Source organism: Mytilus californianus, unplaced genomic scaffold (genome assembly GCF_021869535.1).
Source record: "Mytilus californianus isolate M0D057914Y unplaced genomic scaffold, xbMytCali1.0.p SCAF_7, whole genome shotgun sequence".
Lineage (NCBI taxonomy): Eukaryota > Metazoa > Mollusca > Bivalvia > Mytilida > Mytilidae > Mytilus > Mytilus californianus.
The window spans coordinates 61,194,196-61,212,286 of NW_026262723.1; the positions used below are offsets into that span (position 1 = coordinate 61,194,196).

General features: G+C 41.7%; 1 protein-coding gene and 1 long non-coding RNA gene across 2 annotated transcripts in view; both read left to right on the top strand.

The window, feature by feature from the left end:
- Positions 1-18,091, top strand: part of LOC127709813 (tether containing UBX domain for GLUT4-like) — a 71,785-nt gene that overhangs the window by 41,267 nt on the left and 12,427 nt on the right. The gene's annotated exons all lie outside the window — the stretch shown is intronic.
- On the top strand, positions 492-17,056 carry LOC127709814 (uncharacterized). Its single transcript, XR_007985774.1, has 4 exons — positions 492-5,275; positions 5,542-6,215; positions 12,108-14,599; positions 16,870-17,056. It is a non-coding gene; the product is annotated as an uncharacterized LOC127709814 (long non-coding RNA).

An 18,091-nucleotide genomic window follows, 5' to 3' on the forward strand; every position in this document is an offset into this window, starting at 1 on the left:
ATTCTGGTTGGTCATGATAAAGCACATCAAATGAAATACAGGGTTAGTCCCTAGGGGTCATCCCGACCCCCTGCCATTTAAGAAAGTTCTAATATCTTGTAAATGGTCGAGATCCCCACCCCTAAACCATATATATTCCTATTTGTCATGTCTCGAACATTTGAATGACGTATACGGTCAGTCCCTAGGGGTTCCTCCCCACCCCCAATGTTCTAGTATCTTGTAAATGGTCGAGATCCCCACCCCTAAACCATATATATTCTGGTTTGTCATGCCAAGATGATTTGAATGATATACAAGGTTAGTCCCCAGGCATCACTAATGCATATAACTTTACTGGACCAAACCAATTTTCACTGGACCTTGCCCAATGTCAGGCGACCCTGTGAATTACGAATTATGGGAGCTTCGTTTGGGAGACTTCGTAACAGCATCCTGTAACAATCATTTCTTGTTATTATTATTATTCTTCTTCTTCTTCTTCTTCTTCGGCCGCTTTTAAATTTGAACTTGTCCGCACCTGTTCTCCAAAACCGCTTGTCAGATTAACTTAGGGTTTCACAATATGTTAGACTAACATGTCTAGTGGTGCAATCAGGGTTTTGTTTGTGCAATGGGGTTTATAAAGGGGTACTTTGAGGGGCAAAAAGAAAAGAGGGTTTTACTATAGAACCCTATGGGATTTTATTTTTTAAAATTTTCAAATGATTATAAATTGAAAACCGTTTGTGATAGACACAATCTTTTTAATTGAAAATGTTCTAAATGATAAAGCCCATTAAATGAAATACAGGGTTAGTCCCCAGGGGTCACCCCCATCCCCTGCCATTTAAGAAAGTTCTAATATCTAAGTGGTCAAGATCCCCACCCCTAAACCATATATATTCTGGTTTGTCATGCTAAGATGGTTTGAATGATATACAGAGTTAGTCCCCAGGGGTCATCCCTACCCCCTGCCATTTGAGAAAGTTCTAATATCTTGTAAATGGTCGAGATCCCCACCCCTAAACCATATATATTCTGGTTTGTCATGATAAAGCACATCAAATGTTATACAGGGTTAGTCCCCAGGGGTCACCCCCACCCCCTGCCATTTAAGAAAGTTCTAATATCTTCTTAGTGGTCAAGATCCCCACCCCTAAACCATATATATTCTGGTTTGTCATGATAAAGCACATCAAATGTAATACAGGGTTAGTCCCCAGGGGTCATCCCGACCCCCTGCCATTTGAGAAAGTTCTAATATCTTGTAAATGGTCGAGATCCCCACCCCTAAACCATATATATTCTGGTTTGTCATGATAAAGCACATCAAATGAAATACAGGGTAGTCCCCAGGGGTCACCCCCTCCCCCTGCCATTTAAGAAAGTTCTAATATCTTGTAAGTGGTCAAGATCCCCACCCCTAAACCATATATATTCTGGTTTGTCATGCTAAGATGGTTTGAATGATATACAGGGTTAGTCCCCAGGGGTCATCCCGACCCCCTGCCATTTAAGAAAGTTCTAATACCTTGTAAGTGGTCAAGATCCCCACCCCTAAACCATATATATTTTGGTTTGTTATCCTAAGATGGTTTGAATGATATACAGGGTTAGTCCCCAGGGGTCATCCCGACCCCCTGCCATTTGAGAAAGTTCAAATATCTTGTAAATGGTCGAGATCCCCACCCCTAAACCATATTTATTCTGGTTGGTCATGATAAAGCACATCAAATGAAATACAGGGTTAGTCCCTAGGGGTCATCCCCACCCCCTGCCATTTAAGAAAGTTCTAATATCTTGTAAATGGTCGAGATCCCCACCCCTAAACCATATATATTCCTATTTGTCATGTCTCGAACATTTGAATGACGTATACGGTCAGTCCCTAGGGGTTCCTCCCCACCCCCAATGTTCTAGTATCTTGTAAATGGTCGAGATCCCCACCCCTAAACCATATATATTCTGGTTTGTCATGCCAAGATGATTTGAATGATATACAAGGTTAGTCCCCAGGCATCACTAATGCATATAACTTTACTGGACCAAACCAATTTTCACTGGACCTTGCCCAATGTCAGGCGACCCTGTGAATTACGAATTATGGGAGCTTCGTTTGGGAGACTTCGTAACAGCATCCTGTAACAATCATTTCTTGTTATTATTATTATTCTTCTTCTTCTTCTTCTTCTTCTTCTTCTTCTTCTTCTTCTTCTTCTTCTTCGGCCGCTTTTAAATTTGAACTTGTCCGCACCTGTTCTCCAAAACCGCTTGTCAGATTAACTTAGGGTTTCACAATATGTTAGACTAACATGTCTAGTGGTGCAATCAGGGTTTTGTTTGTGCAATGGGGTTTATAAAGGGGTACTTTGAGGGGCAAAAAGAAAAGAGGGTTTTACTATAGAACCCTATGGGATTTTATTTTTTAAAATTTTCAAATGATTATAAATTGAAAACCGTTTGTGATAGACACAATCTTTTTAATTGAAAATGTTCTAAATGATAAAGCCCATTAAATGAAATACAGGGTTAGTCCCCAGGGGTCACCCCCATCCCCTGCCATTTAAGAAAGTTCTAATATCTAAGTGGTCAAGATCCCCACCCCTAAACCATATATATTCTGGTTTGTCATGCTAAGATGGTTTGAATGATATACAGAGTTAGTCCCCAGGGGTCATCCCTACCCCCTGCCATTTGAGAAAGTTCTAATATCTTGTAAATGGTCGAGATCCCCACCCCTAAACCATATATATTCTGGTTTGTCATGATAAAGCACATCAAATGTTATACAGGGTTAGTCCCCAGGGGTCACCCCCACCCCCTGCCATTTAAGAAAGTTCTAATATCTTCTTAGTGGTCAAGATCCCCACCCCTAAACCATATATATTCTGGTTTGTCATGATAAAGCACATCAAATGTAATACAGGGTTAGTCCCCAGGGGTCATCCCGACCCCCTGCCATCTGAGAAAGTTCTAATATCTTGTAAATGGTCGAGATCCCCACCCCTAAACCATATATATTCTGGTTTGTCATGATAAAGCACATCAAATGTTATACAGGGTTAATCCCCAGGGGTCACCCCCACCCCCTGCCATTTAAGAAAGTTCTAATATCTTGTAAGTGGTCAAGATCCCCACCCCTAAACCATATATATTCTGGTTTGTCATGCTAAGATGGTTTGAATGATATACAGGGTTAGTCCCCAGGGGTCATCCCGACCCCCTGCCATTTGAGAAAGTTCTAATATCTTGTAAATGGTCGAGATCCCCACCCCTAAACCATATATATTCTGGTTTGTCATGATAAAGCACATCAAATGTAATACAGGGTTAGTCCCCAGGGGTCACCCCCACCCCCTGCCATTTAAGAAAGTTCTAATATCTTGTAAGTGGTCAAGATCCCCACCCCTAAACCATATATATTCTGGTTTGTCATGCTAGGATGGTTTGAATGATATACAGGGTTAGTCCCCAGGGGTCATCCCGACCCCCTGCCATCTGAGAAAGTTCTAATATCTTGTAAATGGTCGACATCCCCACCCCTAAACCATATATATTCTGGTTTGTCATGATAAAGCACATCAAATGTTACACAGGGTTAGTCCCCAGGGGTCACCCCACCCCCTGCCATTTAAGAAAGTTCTAATATCTTGTAAGTGGTCAAGATCCCCACCCCTAAACCATATATATTCTGGTTTGTCATGCGAAGATGGTTTGAATGATATACAGGGTTAGTCCCCAGGGGTCATCCAGACCCCTTGCCATTTGAGAAAGTTCTAATATCTTGTAAATGGTCGAGATCCCCACCCCTAAACCATATATAGTCTGGTTCGTCATAATAAAGCACATCAAATGTTATACAGGGTTAGTCCCCAGGGGTCACCCCCACTCCCTGCCATTTACGAAAGTTCAAATATCTTCTAAGTGGTCAAGATCCCCACCCCTAAATCATATATATTCTGGTTTGTCATGCTAAGATGGTTTGAATGATATACAGGGTTAGTCCCCAGGGGTCATCCCGACCCCCTGCCATTTGAGAAAGTTCTAATATCTTGTAAATAGTTGAGATCCCCACCCCTAAACCATATATATTCCTGTTCGTCATGTAATGAACATTTGAATGACGTATAGGGCCAGTCCCCAGGGGTTCCTCCCCACCCCCAATGTTCTTGTATCTTGTAAATGGTAGAGATCCCCACCCCTAAACCATATATATTCTGGTTTGTCATGCCAAGATGATTTGAATGATAAACAAGGTTAGTCCCCAGGCATCACTAATGCATATAACTTTACTGGACCAAACCAATTTTCACTGGACGTTGCCCAATGTCAGGCGACCCTGGGAATTACGAATTATGGGAGCTTCGTTTGGGAGACTTCGTAACAGCATCCTGTTACAATCATTTCTTGTTATTATTCTTCTTCTTCTTCTTCTTCTTCTTCTTCTTCTTCTTCCGCCGCTTTTAAATTTGAACTTGTCCGCACCCGTTCTCAAAAACCGCTTGTCAGATTAACTTAGGGTTTCACAATATGTTAGACTAACATGTCTAGTGGTGCAATCAGGGTTTTGTTTGTGCATTGGGGTTTATAAAGGGGTACTTTGAGGGGCAAAAAGAAAAGAGGGTTTTACTATAGAACCCTATGGGATTTTATTTTTAAAAATTTTCAAATGATTATAAATTGAAAACCGTTTGTGATAGACACAATCTTTTTAATTGAAAATGTTCTAAATGATAAAGCCCATTAAATGAAATACAGGGTTAGTCCCCAGGGGCCACCCCCACCCCCTGCCATTTAAGAAAGTTCTAATACCTTGTAAGTGGTCAAGATCCCCACCCCTAAACCATATATATTTTGGTTTGTTATCCTAAGATGGTTTGAATGATATACAGGGTTAGTCCCCAGGGGTCATCCCGACCCCCTGCCATTTGAGAAAGTTCAAATATCTTGTAAATGGTCGAGATCCCCACCCCTAAACCATATATATTCTGGTTTGTCATGATAAAGCACATCAAATGAAATACAGGGTTAGTCCCCAGGGGTCATCCCCACCCCCTGCCATTTAAGAAAGTTCTAATATCTTCTAAGTGGTCAAGATCCCCACCCCTAAACCATATATATTCGGGTTTGTCATGCTAAGATGGTTTGAATGATATACAGGGTTAGTCCCCAGGGGTCATCCCGACCCCCTGCCATTTGAGAAAGTTCTAATATCTTGTAAATGGTCGAGATCCCTACCCCTAAACCATATATTCTGGTTTGTCATGATAAAGCACATCAAATGAAATACAGGGTCAGTCCCCAGGGGTCACCCCACCCCCTGCCATTTAAGAAAGTTCAAATATCTTCTAAGTGGTCAAGATCCCCACCCCTAAACCATATATATTCTGGTTTGTCATGCTAAGATGGTTTGAATGATATATAGGGTTAGTCCCCAGGGGTCATCCCGACCCCCTGCCATTTGAGAAAGTTCTAATATCCTGTAAATGGTCGAGATCCCCACCCCTAAACCATATATATTCTGGTTTGTCATGATAAAGCACATCAAATGAAATATAGGGTAGTCCCCAGGGGTCACCCCCACCCCCTGCCATTTAAGAAAGTTCTAATATCTTGTAAGTGGTCAAGATCCCCACCCCTAAACCATATATATTCTGGTTTGTCATGCTAAGATGGTTTGAATGATATACAGGGTTAGTCCCCAGGGGTCATCCCGACCCCCTGCCATTTAAGAAAGTTCTAATACCTTGTAAGTGGTCAAGATCCCCACCCCTAAACCATATATATTTTGGTTTGTTATCCTAAGATGGTTTGAATGATATACAGGGTTAGTCCCCAGGGGTCATCCCGACCCCCTGCCATTTGAGAAAGTTCAAATATCTTGTAAATGGTCGAGATCCCCACCCCTAAACCATATATATTCTGGTTTGTCATGATAAAGCACATCAAATGAAATACAGGGTTAGTCCCCAGGGGTCATGCCCACCCCCTGCCATTTAAGAAAGTTCTAATATCTTCTAAGTGGTCAAGATCCCCACCCCTAAACCATATATATTCTGGTTTGTCATGCTAAGATGGTTTGAATGATATACAGGGTTAGTCCCCAGGGGTCATCCCGACCCCCTGCCATTTGAGAAAGTTCTAATATCTTGTAAATGGTCGAGATCCCCACCCCTAAACCATATATATTCTGGTTTGTCATGATAAAGCACATCAAATGAAATACAGGGTCAGTCCCCAGGGGTCACCCCACCCCCTGCCATTTAAGAAAGTTCAAATATCTTCTAAGTGGTCAAGATCCCCACCCCTTAACCATATATATTCTGGTTTGTCATGCTAAGATGGTTTGAATGATATACAGGGTTATTCCCCAGGGGTCATCCCGACCCCCTGCCATTTGAGAAAGTTCTAATATCTTGTAAATGGTCGAGATCCCCACCCCTAAACCATATATATTCTGGTTTGTCATGATAAAGCACATCAAATGAAATACAGGGTAGTCCCCAGGGGTCACCCCCTCCCCCTGCCATTTAAGAAAGTTCTAATATCTTGTAAGTGGTCAAGATCCCCACCCCTAAACCATATATATTCTGGTTTGTCATGCTAAGATGGTTTGAATGATATACAGGGTTAGTCCCCAGGGGTCATCCCGACCCCCTGCCATTTAAGAAAGTTCTAATACCTTGTAAGTGGTCAAGATCCCCACCCCTAAACCATATATATTTTGGTTTGTTATCCTAAGATGGTTTGAATGATATACAGGGTTAGTCCCCAGGGGTCATCCCGACCCCCTGCCATTTGAGAAAGTTCAAATATCTTGTAAATGGTCGAGATCCCCACCCCTAAACCATATTTATTCTGGTTGGTCATGATAAAGCACATCAAATGAAATACAGGGTTAGTCCCTAGGGGTCATCCCCACCCCCTGCCATTTAAGAAAGTTCTAATATCTTGTAAATGGTCGAGATCCCCACCCCTAAACCATATATATTCCTATTTGTCATGTCTCGAACATTTGAATGACGTATACGGTCAGTCCCTAGGGGTTCCTCCCCACCCCCAATGTTCTAGTATCTTGTAAATGGTCGAGATCCCCACCCCTAAACCATATATATTCTGGTTTGTCATGCCAAGATGATTTGAATGATATACAAGGTTAGTCCCCAGGCATCACTAATGCATATAACTTTACTGGACCAAACCAATTTTCACTGGACCTTGCCCAATGTCAGGCGACCCTGTGAATTACGAATTATGGGAGCTTCGTTTGGGAGACTTCGTAACAGCATCCTGTAACAATCATTTCTTGTTATTATTATTATTCTTCTTCTTCTTCTTCTTCTTCTTCGGCCGCTTTTAAATTTGAACTTGTCCGCACCTGTTCTCCAAAACCGCTTGTCAGATTAACTTAGGGTTTCACAATATGTTAGACTAACATGTCTAGTGGTGCAATCAGGGTTTTGTTTGTGCAATGGGGTTTATAAAGGGGTACTTTGAGGGGCAAAAAGAAAAGAGGGTTTTACTATAGAACCCTATGGGATTTTATTTTTTAAAATTTTCAAATGATTATAAATTGAAAACCGTTTGTGATAGACACAATCTTTTTAATTGAAAATGTTCTAAATGATAAAGCCCATTAAATGAAATACAGGGTTAGTCCCCAGGGGTCACCCCCATCCCCTGCCATTTAAGAAAGTTCTAATATCTAAGTGGTCAAGATCCCCACCCCTAAACCATATATATTCTGGTTTGTCATGCTAAGATGGTTTGAATGATATACAGAGTTAGTCCCCAGGGGTCATCCCTACCCCCTGCCATTTGAGAAAGTTCTAATATCTTGTAAATGGTCGAGATCCCCACCCCTAAACCATATATATTCTGGTTTGTCATGATAAAGCACATCAAATGTTATACAGGGTTAGTCCCCAGGGGTCACCCCCACCCCCTGCCATTTAAGAAAGTTCTAATATCTTCTTAGTGGTCAAGATCCCCACCCCTAAACCATATATATTCTGGTTTGTCATGATAAAGCACATCAAATGTAATACAGGGTTAGTCCCCAGGGGTCATCCCGACCCCCTGCCATTTGAGAAAGTTCTAATATCTTGTAAATGGTCGAGATCCCCACCCCTAAACCATATATATTCTGGTTTGTCATGATAAAGCACATCAAATGAAATACAGGGTAGTCCCCAGGGGTCACCCCCTCCCCCTGCCATTTAAGAAAGTTCTAATATCTTGTAAGTGGTCAAGATCCCCACCCCTAAACCATATATATTCTGGTTTGTCATGCTAAGATGGTTTGAATGATATACAGGGTTAGTCCCCAGGGGTCATCCCGACCCCCTGCCATTTAAGAAAGTTCTAATACCTTGTAAGTGGTCAAGATCCCCACCCCTAAACCATATATATTTTGGTTTGTTATCCTAAGATGGTTTGAATGATATACAGGGTTAGTCCCCAGGGGTCATCCCGACCCCCTGCCATTTGAGAAAGTTCAAATATCTTGTAAATGGTCGAGATCCCCACCCCTAAACCATATTTATTCTGGTTGGTCATGATAAAGCACATCAAATGAAATACAGGGTTAGTCCCTAGGGGTCATCCCCACCCCCTGCCATTTAAGAAAGTTCTAATATCTTGTAAATGGTCGAGATCCCCACCCCTAAACCATATATATTCCTATTTGTCATGTCTCGAACATTTGAATGACGTATACGGTCAGTCCCTAGGGGTTCCTCCCCACCCCCAATGTTCTAGTATCTTGTAAATGGTCGAGATCCCCACCCCTAAACCATATATATTCTGGTTTGTCATGCCAAGATGATTTGAATGATATACAAGGTTAGTCCCCAGGCATCACTAATGCATATAACTTTACTGGACCAAACCAATTTTCACTGGACCTTGCCCAATGTCAGGCGACCCTGTGAATTACGAATTATGGGAGCTTCGTTTGGGAGACTTCGTAACAGCATCCTGTAACAATCATTTCTTGTTATTATTATTATTCTTCTTCTTCTTCTTCTTCTTCGGCCGCTTTTAAATTTGAACTTGTCCGCACCTGTTCTCCAAAACCGCTTGTCAGATTAACTTAGGGTTTCACAATATGTTAGACTAACATGTCTAGTGGTGCAATCAGGGTTTTGTTTGTGCAATGGGGTTTATAAAGGGGTACTTTGAGGGGCAAAAAGAAAAGAGGGTTTTACTATAGAACCCTATGGGATTTTATTTTTTAAAATTTTCAAATGATTATAAATTGAAAACCGTTTGTGATAGACACAATCTTTTTAATTGAAAATGTTCTAAATGATAAAGCCCATTAAATGAAATACAGGGTTAGTCCCCAGGGGTCACCCCCATCCCCTGCCATTTAAGAAAGTTCTAATATCTAAGTGGTCAAGATCCCCACCCCTAAACCATATATATTCTGGTTTGTCATGCTAAGATGGTTTGAATGATATACAGAGTTAGTCCCCAGGGGTCATCCCTACCCCCTGCCATTTGAGAAAGTTCTAATATCTTGTAAATGGTCGAGATCCCCACCCCTAAACCATATATATTCTGGTTTGTCATGATAAAGCACATCAAATGTTATACAGGGTTAGTCCCCAGGGGTCACCCCCACCCCCTGCCATTTAAGAAAGTTCTAATATCTTCTTAGTGGTCAAGATCCCCACCCCTAAACCATATATATTCTGGTTTGTCATGATAAAGCACATCAAATGTAATACAGGGTTAGTCCCCAGGGGTCATCCCGACCCCCTGCCATTTGAGAAAGTTCTAATATCTTGTAAATGGTCGAGATCCCCACCCCTAAACCATATATATTCTGGTTTGTCATGATAAAGCACATCAAATGAAATACAGGGTAGTCCCCAGGGGTCACCCCCTCCCCCTGCCATTTAAGAAAGTTCTAATATCTTGTAAGTGGTCAAGATCCCCACCCCTAAACCATATATATTCTGGTTTGTCATGCTAAGATGGTTTGAATGATATACAGGGTTAGTCCCCAGGGGTCATCCCGACCCCCTGCCATTTAAGAAAGTTCTAATACCTTGTAAGTGGTCAAGATCCCCACCCCTAAACCATATATATTTTGGTTTGTTATCCTAAGATGGTTTGAATGATATACAGGGTTAGTCCCCAGGGGTCATCCCGACCCCCTGCCATTTGAGAAAGTTCAAATATCTTGTAAATGGTCGAGATCCCCACCCCTAAACCATATTTATTCTGGTTGGTCATGATAAAGCACATCAAATGAAATACAGGGTTAGTCCCTAGGGGTCATCCCCACCCCCTGCCATTTAAGAAAGTTCTAATATCTTGTAAATGGTCGAGATCCCCACCCCTAAACCATATATATTCCTATTTGTCATGTCTCGAACATTTGAATGACGTATACGGTCAGTCCCTAGGGGTTCCTCCCCACCCCCAATGTTCTAGTATCTTGTAAATGGTCGAGATCCCCACCCCTAAACCATATATATTCTGGTTTGTCATGCCAAGATGATTTGAATGATATACAAGGTTAGTCCCCAGGCATCACTAATGCATATAACTTTACTGGACCAAACCAATTTTCACTGGACCTTGCCCAATGTCAGGCGACCCTGTGAATTACGAATTATGGGAGCTTCGTTTGGGAGACTTCGTAACAGCATCCTGTAACAATCATTTCTTGTTATTATTATTATTCTTCTTCTTCTTCTTCTTCTTCTTCTTCTTCTTCTTCTTCTTCTTCTTCGGCCGCTTTTAAATTTGAACTTGTCCGCACCTGTTCTCCAAAACCGCTTGTCAGATTAACTTAGGGTTTCACAATATGTTAGACTAACATGTCTAGTGGTGCAATCAGGGTTTTGTTTGTGCAATGGGGTTTATAAAGGGGTACTTTGAGGGGCAAAAAGAAAAGAGGGTTTTACTATAGAACCCTATGGGATTTTATTTTTTAAAATTTTCAAATGATTATAAATTGAAAACCGTTTGTGATAGACACAATCTTTTTAATTGAAAATGTTCTAAATGATAAAGCCCATTAAATGAAATACAGGGTTAGTCCCCAGGGGTCACCCCCATCCCCTGCCATTTAAGAAAGTTCTAATATCTAAGTGGTCAAGATCCCCACCCCTAAACCATATATATTCTGGTTTGTCATGCTAAGATGGTTTGAATGATATACAGAGTTAGTCCCCAGGGGTCATCCCTACCCCCTGCCATTTGAGAAAGTTCTAATATCTTGTAAATGGTCGAGATCCCCACCCCTAAACCATATATATTCTGGTTTGTCATGATAAAGCACATCAAATGTTATACAGGGTTAGTCCCCAGGGGTCACCCCCACCCCCTGCCATTTAAGAAAGTTCTAATATCTTCTTAGTGGTCAAGATCCCCACCCCTAAACCATATATATTCTGGTTTGTCATGATAAAGCACATCAAATGTAATACAGGGTTAGTCCCCAGGGGTCATCCCGACCCCCTGCCATCTGAGAAAGTTCTAATATCTTGTAAATGGTCGAGATCCCCACCCCTAAACCATATATATTCTGGTTTGTCATGATAAAGCACATCAAATGTTATACAGGGTTAATCCCCAGGGGTCACCCCCACCCCCTGCCATTTAAGAAAGTTCTAATATCTTGTAAGTGGTCAAGATCCCCACCCCTAAACCATATATATTCTGGTTTGTCATGCTAAGATGGTTTGAATGATATACAGGGTTAGTCCCCAGGGGTCATCCCGACCCCCTGCCATTTGAGAAAGTTCTAATATCTTGTAAATGGTCGAGATCCCCACCCCTAAACCATATATATTCTGGTTTGTCATGATAAAGCACATCAAATGTAATACAGGGTTAGTCCCCAGGGGTCACCCCCACCCCCTGCCATTTAAGAAAGTTCTAATATCTTGTAAGTGGTCAAGATCCCCACCCCTAAACCATATATATTCTGGTTTGTCATGCTAGGATGGTTTGAATGATATACAGGGTTAGTCCCCAGGGGTCATCCCGACCCCCTGCCATCTGAGAAAGTTCTAATATCTTGTAAATGGTCGACATCCCCACCCCTAAACCATATATATTCTGGTTTGTCATGATAAAGCACATCAAATGTTACACAGGGTTAGTCCCCAGGGGTCACCCCACCCCCTGCCATTTAAGAAAGTTCTAATATCTTGTAAGTGGTCAAGATCCCCACCCCTAAACCATATATATTCTGGTTTGTCATGCGAAGATGGTTTGAATGATATACAGGGTTAGTCCCCAGGGGTCATCCAGACCCCTTGCCATTTGAGAAAGTTCTAATATCTTGTAAATGGTCGAGATCCCCACCCCTAAACCATATATAGTCTGGTTCGTCATAATAAAGCACATCAAATGTTATACAGGGTTAGTCCCCAGGGGTCACCCCCACTCCCTGCCATTTACGAAAGTTCAAATATCTTCTAAGTGGTCAAGATCCCCACCCCTAAATCATATATATTCTGGTTTGTCATGCTAAGATGGTTTGAATGATATACAGGGTTAGTCCCCAGGGGTCATCCCGACCCCCTGCCATTTGAGAAAGTTCTAATATCTTGTAAATAGTTGAGATCCCCACCCCTAAACCATATATATTCCTGTTCGTCATGTAATGAACATTTGAATGACGTATAGGGCCAGTCCCCAGGGGTTCCTCCCCACCCCCAATGTTCTTGTATCTTGTAAATGGTAGAGATCCCCACCCCTAAACCATATATATTCTGGTTTGTCATGCCAAGATGATTTGAATGATAAACAAGGTTAGTCCCCAGGCATCACTAATGCATATAACTTTACTGGACCAAACCAATTTTCACTGGACGTTGCCCAATGTCAGGCGACCCTGGGAATTACGAATTATGGGAGCTTCGTTTGGGAGACTTCGTAACAGCATCCTGTTACAATCATTTCTTGTTATTATTCTTCTTCTTCTTCTTCTTCTTCTTCTTCTTCTTCTTCTTCTTCTTCCGCCGCTTTTAAATTTGAACTTGTCCGCACCTGTTCTCCAAAACCGCTTGTCAGATTAACTTAGGGTTTCACAATATGTTAGACTAACATGTCTAGTGGTGCAATCAGGGTTTTGTTTGTGCAATGGGGTTTATAAAGGGGTACTTTGAGGGGCAAAAAGAAAAGAGGGTTTAACTATAGAACCCTACGGGATTTTATTTTTTTAAATTTTCAAATGATTATAAATTGAAAACCGTTTGTGATAGACACAATCTTTTTAATTGAAAATGTTCTAAATGATAAAGCCCATTAAATGAAATACAGGGTTAGTCCCCAGGGGTCACCCCCACCCCCTGCCATTTAAGAAAGTTCTAATATCTTCTAAGTGGTCAAGATCCCCACCCCTAAACCATATATATTCTGGTTTGTCATGCTAAGATGGTTTGAATGATATACAGGGTTAGTCCCCAGGGGTCACCCCCATCCCCTGCCATTTAAGAAAGTTCTAATATCTAAGTGGTCAAGATCCCCACCCCTAAACCATATATATTCTGGTTTGTCATGCTAAGATGGTTTGAATGATATACAGAGTTAGTCCCCAGGGGTCATCCCTACCCCCTGCCATTTGAGAAAGTTCTAATATCTTGTAAATGGTCGAGATCCCCACCCCTAAACCATATATATTCTGGTTTGTCATGATAAAGCACATCAAATGTTATACAGGGTTAGTCCCCAGGGGTCACCCCCACCCCCTGCCATTTAAGAAAGTTCTAATATCTTCTTAGTGGTCAAGATCCCCACCCCTAAACCATATATATTCTGGTTTGTCATGATAAAGCACATCAAATGTAATACAGGGTTAGTCCCCAGGGGTCATCCCGACCCCCTGCCATTTGAGAAAGTTCTAATATCTTGTAAATGGTCGAGATCCCCACCCCTAAACCATATATATTCTGGTTTGTCATGATAAAGCACATCAAATGAAATACAGGGTAGTCCCCAGGGGTCACCCCCTCCCCCTGCCATTTAAGAAAGTTCTAATATCTTGTAAGTGGTCAAGATCCCCACCCCTAAACCATATATATTCTGGTTTGTCATGCTAAGATGGTTTGAATGATATACAGGGTTAGTCCCCAGGGGTCATCCCGACCCCCTGCCATTTAAGAAAGTTCTAATACCTTGTAAGTGGTCAAGATCCCCACCCCTAAACCATATATATTTTGGTTTGTTATCCTAAGATGGTTTGAATGATATACAGGGTTAGTCCCCAGGGGTCATCCCGACCCCCTGCCATTTGAGAAAGTTCAAATATCTTGTAAATGGTCGAGATCCCCACCCCTAAACCATATTTATTCTGGTTGGTCATGATAAAGCACATCAAATGAAATACAGGGTTAGTCCCTAGGGGTCATCCCCACCCCCTGCCATTTAAGAAAGTTCTAATATCTTGTAAATGGTCGAGATCCCCACCCCTAAACCATATATATTCCTATTTGTCATGTCTCGAACATTTGAATGACGTATACGGTCAGTCCCTAGGGGTTCCTCCCCACCCCCAATGTTCTAGTATCTTGTAAATGGTCGAGATCCCCACCCCTAAACCATATATATTCTGGTTTGTCATGCCAAGATGATTTGAATGATATACAAGGTTAGTCCCCAGGCATCACTAATGCATATAACTTTACTGGACCAAACCAATTTTCACTGGACCTTGCCCAATGTCAGGCGACCCTGTGAATTACGAATTATGGGAGCTTCGTTTGGGAGACTTCGTAACAGCATCCTGTAACAATCATTTCTTGTTATTATTATTATTCTTCTTCTTCTTCTTCTTCTTCTTCTTCTTCTTCTTCTTCTTCTTCTTCTTCTTCTTCTTCTTCTTCTTCGGCCGCTTTTAAATTTGAACTTGTCCGCACCTGTTCTCCAAAACCGCTTGTCAGATTAACTTAGGGTTTCACAATATGTTAGACTAACATGTCTAGTGGTGCAATCAGGGTTTTGTTTGTGCAATGGGGTTTATAAAGGGGTACTTTGAGGGGCAAAAAGAAAAGAGGGTTTTACTATAGAACCCTATGGGATTTTATTTTTTAAAATTTTCAAATGATTATAAATTGAAAACCGTTTGTGATAGACACAATCTTTTTAATTGAAAATGTTCTAAATGATAAAGCCCATTAAATGAAATACAGGGTTAGTCCCCAGGGGTCACCCCCATCCCCTGCCATTTAAGAAAGTTCTAATATCTAAGTGGTCAAGATCCCCACCCCTAAACCATATATATTCTGGTTTGTCATGCTAAGATGGTTTGAATGATATACAGAGTTAGTCCCCAGGGGTCATCCCTACCCCCTGCCATTTGAGAAAGTTCTAATATCTTGTAAATGGTCGAGATCCCCACCCCTAAACCATATATATTCTGGTTTGTCATGATAAAGCACATCAAATGTTATACAGGGTTAGTCCCCAGGGGTCACCCCCACCCCCTGCCATTTAAGAAAGTTCTAATATCTTCTTAGTGGTCAAGATCCCCACCCCTAAACCATATATATTCTGGTTTGTCATGATAAAGCACATCAAATGTAATACAGGGTTAGTCCCAAGGGGTCATCCCGACCCCCTGCCATCTGAGAAAGTTCTAATATCTTGTAAATGGTCGAGATCCCCACCCCTAAACCATATATATTCTGGTTTGTCATGATAAAGCACATCAAATGTTATACAGGGTTAATCCCCAGGGGTCACCCCCACCCCCTGCCATTTAAGAAAGTTCTAATATCTTGTAAGTGGTCAAGATCCCCACCCCTAAACCATATATATTCTGGTTTGTCATGCTAAGATGGTTTGAATGATATACAGGGTTAGTCCCCAGGGGTCATCCCGACCCCCTGCCATTTGAGAAAGTTCTAATATCTTGTAAATGGTCGAGATCCCCACCCCTAAACCATATATATTCTGGTTTGTCATGATAAAGCACATCAAATGTAATACAGGGTTAGTCCCCAGGGGTCACCCCCACCCCCTGCCATTTAAGAAAGTTCTAATATCTTGTAAGTGGTCAAGATCCCCACCCCTAAACCATATATATTCTGGTTTGTCATGCTAGGATGGTTTGAATGATATACAGGGTTAGTCCCCAGGGGTCATCCCGACCCCCTGCCATCTGAGAAAGTTCTAATATCTTGTAAATGGTCGACATCCCCACCCCTAAACCATATATATTCTGGTTTGTCATGATAAAGCACATCAAATGTTACACAGGGTTAGTCCCCAGGGGTCACCCCACCCCCTGCCATTTAAGAAAGTTCTAATATCTTGTAAGTGGTCAAGATCCCCACCCCTAAACCATATATATTCTGGTTTGTCATGCGAAGATGGTTTGAATGATATACAGGGTTAGTCCCCAGGGGTCATCCAGACCCCTTGCCATTTGAGAAAGTTCTAATATCTTGTAAATGGTCGAGATCCCCACCCCTAAACCATATATAGTCTGGTTCGTCATAATAAAGCACATCAAATGTTATACAGGGTTAGTCCCCAGGGGTCACCCCCACTCCCTGCCATTTACGAAAGTTCAAATATCTTCTAAGTGGTCAAGATCCCCACCCCTAAATCATATATATTCTGGTTTGTCATGCTAAGATGGTTTGAATGATATACAGGGTTAGTCCCCAGGGGTCATCCCGACCCCCTGCCATTTGAGAAAGTTCTAATATCTTGTAAATAGTTGAGATCCCCACCCCTAAACCATATATATTCCTGTTCGTCATGTAATGAACATTTGAATGACGTATAGGGCCAGTCCCCAGGGGTTCCTCCCCACCCCCAATGTTCTTGTATCTTGTAAATGGTAGAGATCCCCACCCCTAAACCATATATATTCTGGTTTGTCATGCCAAGATGATTTGAATGATAAACAAGGTTAGTCCCCAGGCATCACTAATGCATATAACTTTACTGGACCAAACCAATTTTCACTGGACGTTGCCCAATGTCAGGCGACCCTGGGAATTACGAATTATGGGAGCTTCGTTTGGGAGACTTCGTAACAGCATCCTGTTACAATCATTTCTTGTTATTATTCTTCTTCTTCTTCTTCTTCTTCTTCTTCTTCTTCTTCTTCTTCTTCCGCCGCTTTTAAATTTGAACTTGTCCGCACCTGTTCTCCAAAACCGCTTGTCAGATTAACTTAGGGTTTCACAATATGTTAGACTAACATGTCTAGTGGTGCAATCAGGGTTTTGTTTGTGCAATGGGGTTTATAAAGGGGTACTTTGAGGGGCAAAAAGAAAAGAGGGTTTAACTATAGAACCCTACGGGATTTTATTTTTTTAAATTTTCAAATGATTATAAATTGAAAACCGTTTGTGATAGACACAATCTTTTTAATTGAAAATGTTCTAAATGATAAAGCCCATTAAATGAAATACAGGGTTAGTCCCCAGGGGTCACCCCCACCCCCTGCCATTTAAGAAAGTTCTAATATCTTCTAAGTGGTCAAGATCCCCACCCCTAAACCATATATATTCTGGTTTGTCATGCTAAGATGGTTTGAATGATATACAGGGTTAGTCCCCAGGGGTCATCCCGACCCCCTGCCATTTGAGAAAGTTCTAATATCTTGTAAATGGTCGAGATCCCCACCCCTAAACCATATATATTCTGGTTTGTCATGATAAAGCACATCAAATGTTATACAGGGTTAGTCCCCAGGGGTCACCCCCACCCCCTGCCATTTAAGAAAGTTCTAATATCTTCTAAGTGGTCAAGATCCCCACCCCTAAACCATATATATTCTGGTTTGTCATGGTAAGATGGTTTGAATGATATACAGGCTTAGTCCCCAGGGGTCATCCCAACCCCCTGCCATTTCTGAAAGTTCTAATATCTTGTAAATGGTTGAGATCCCCACCCCTAAACCATATATATTCTGGTTTGTCATGATAAAGCACATCATGTTATACAGGGTTAGTCCCCAGGGGTCACCCCCACCCCCTGCCATTTAAGAAAGTTCTAATATCTTGTAAGAGGTCAAGATCCCCACCCCTAAACCATATTTATTCTGGTTTGTCATGGTAAGATGGTTTGAATGATATACAGGGTTAGTCCCCAGGGGTCATCCGACCCCCTGCCATTTGAGAAA